This window comes from Schistocerca serialis, chromosome 4 (genome assembly GCF_023864345.2).
Source record: "Schistocerca serialis cubense isolate TAMUIC-IGC-003099 chromosome 4, iqSchSeri2.2, whole genome shotgun sequence".
Taxonomy (NCBI): domain Eukaryota; kingdom Metazoa; phylum Arthropoda; class Insecta; order Orthoptera; family Acrididae; genus Schistocerca; species Schistocerca serialis.
In genome coordinates, this window is record NC_064641.1 from 671,145,806 (window position 1) to 671,148,662 (window position 2,857).

The following is a 2,857-nucleotide window of genomic DNA, read 5'->3' on the forward strand; positions in this document are numbered from 1 at the left end:
TAAATGTACAGTGCACAGTTGTATTGAATTTCGGGTCCCTTCGCGTCGCTGTTTTCTGAGAAGAATTAGCGTTGTTTGTGGTTCACTTGTGATTCCTACTCTACTACGTACCTCGGAAATAAAAAAAAAAATTCGAACTCAACATTATTTAACATTTTATTCATATTTTGAAGCTTACTTTTCACCCCGGAAATGTGTAAAGTTACTTCTGACTCACCCTGTGTATCGCTTTATATTATTCGTCATTTCATTTTGTTTGCTTCTACCAAAACCTCAGTACGACTTGTCACAGAACACTGATTTATGAAAATTAAACACAATTATAATTTCAGATACAGACAAAAATACGTAAAGAGGAGGAAGGATAACACAAGGAAAACAATACCCCTGGTGGATGCTGTGGTGTGATGTTATATATTGCCCGCATCTCGTGGTCGTGCGGTAGCGTTCTCGCTTCCTACGCCCGGATTCCCGGGTTCGATTCGCGGCGGGGTCAGGGATTTTCTCTGCCTCGTGATGGCTGGGTGTTGTGTGATGTCCTTAGGTTAGTTAGGTTTAAGTAGTTCTAAGTTCTAGGGGACTGATGACCAGAGGTGTTAAGTCCCATAGTGCTCAGAGCCATTTGAACCATTTTTTTGTTATTTATTTCTTACTCAGTGATTGTCTCTATTACATTCATATGGTAGCTTAACACTGACAGCTAAATAATTGTATTAATCACTCCGTCACCCGATACCTCAGTATAAAAACACCTTGGTCAGTATTGCATCTAGTTTAAATTTCCTTTACTACAAGTGTATGGTCACAAATTTTCTTGTCATCAGACTACTGGTTTCGCTCTATAATGACCATCTACAGATTTGTTCCATAAAATTTGTTACTACGGACGTGTAGTAAAGAAAATTTATTCTACATGCGGGTCACTGTTCAATTCGCGACCATACACCGAACGAGGTGACGCAGTGGTTAGCACATTGGTTTCACATTCGGGTGGACGACGGTTTTCCGTGATTTCCTAAATGGCTCCAGGAAAACACAAGGATGGCTCCTTTGAAAGAGCGCGACAGACCGACATCCTCACCCATCCTTACCTAATCCGAGGGAACCAATGACGTTGCTGTTTGGTCACCTCCCCCCATATCAACCGTTCAGCCACCGAACCAACCAATTTTTGTACATTGTTCATTACTCTTACAAGAAAATTAATAAATTAAAGCATTTATTCAGTTTTATATTAATCTGCAATAAAATGTCTGTAATGTATGAAAGACATAATCAGTTTTGATTTTTTAAATATTTTATTAAAATGGTAACCTGTTTTAATCTAGATGATCATCGTCAGACCATTATATAACTCTGAAATGTAAATAGCTTTTTCCTTAGAGGGTATCAATAACAAAAAGAAATGAGTGATAACAATATTACAATAACATGTATAGCAATGTATAGAAGGATTTATACCGTTCGGTGGTATGCAGAGACGCCAAGCAGAGCATGGACGTAAGTCAAGAGATACATTCATCGAATGCTGAATAGCGTAAGAACGCTATGCGTTAGCTCCACGCACTGGTCGCTGTATGACCATGGACGCTGCCGGTATGGCTAGTCATACGATAACAACCTATGAAAAATCTTAGAATTATCAATTAGGGAACATTCTAAAAGTATGAAATAGTAGGTCAAATTGCATTAACCTTAGCTGCTATTAACATCAATTACATTTTTAAAAAGATGTTATTCAAAATACAGGGACAGGAAATAAAAATCGATTACACAACGCAAAACTGCCACCTATGGGTAGTATTTGGAAGTAACAGCTAATTTGTCGAAGTGTGATCGATGCGAAGATGAATGTAGATGCGCCATCAGTTGTCAAGGAGACGGAGGCTTGGACTCTATTGATAAAGGGCGCCTGTGTAAGGCACACGGAAAGCGAGAGATGCACCGGTAATGGATGCCGTCGGCCACCGAGGAGACAAGAACATCGATGTGCCGGACCAGGGTCTGTTGCTTCAGTACCAGTCGGCTCACAACTGAAAGATTACAGTGTATCAGTGGCGAAACGTCTTGTCTGTTAAAATCTCTGGCCGCGCGGGATTAGCCGAGCGGTCTAGGGCGCTGCAGTCATAGACTGTGCGGCTGGTCCCGGCGGGTGTTCGAGTCCTACCTCGGGCATGGATGTGTGCGTTTGTCCTTAGGATAATTTGGGTTAAGTAGTGTGTAAGCTTACGGACTGATGACCTTAGCAGTCCCATAAAATTTCACACACATTTGAACATTTTTGAAAATCTCTCATCAGTCGATGTTAGTATGGGAAATATTTTGTAAGTCAATATGTAACGAAATATCAGATTATGTGCACCATTATAGCATGACTTATTAAAGTGTTAATAGTAGGCATTAAGTGACAAAAATAGTCAATAGTTTATCTGGCAGGGGTTAAAGTAGAATAAAACCAATAAAAATATACAGCTGTATTGCCTGAAAAATAAATGTATAAGTTAAAGGAAGAATAAAATCGAGTATAAAAACATTTACAATATTTAAAACAAGAAATTATAGACCAAAAGAGCAGAACTATAGAAAGTCTTCAAAGTTATCATTGAAATGTTTCTCTTTAAAGTTCAATTGTTCGTTTAGTGAGTTAAATGGTTGGTGTTTATAATGTACACAACTTTAGGTTTCTTCAGGGGCATTTAACAGGTGCTGTTTAGGAGCATTATCTAGAATTTTTAAACTCTCTTGTATCTACTCTTCAGAATGGCTGTTTAGTATCATGTTTTGCCCAAACAGTTTATTACAAGCAGCACTACTTGTATGCTCTTTGAAAGTAGTAGAGAATATTACAACCTGTCTG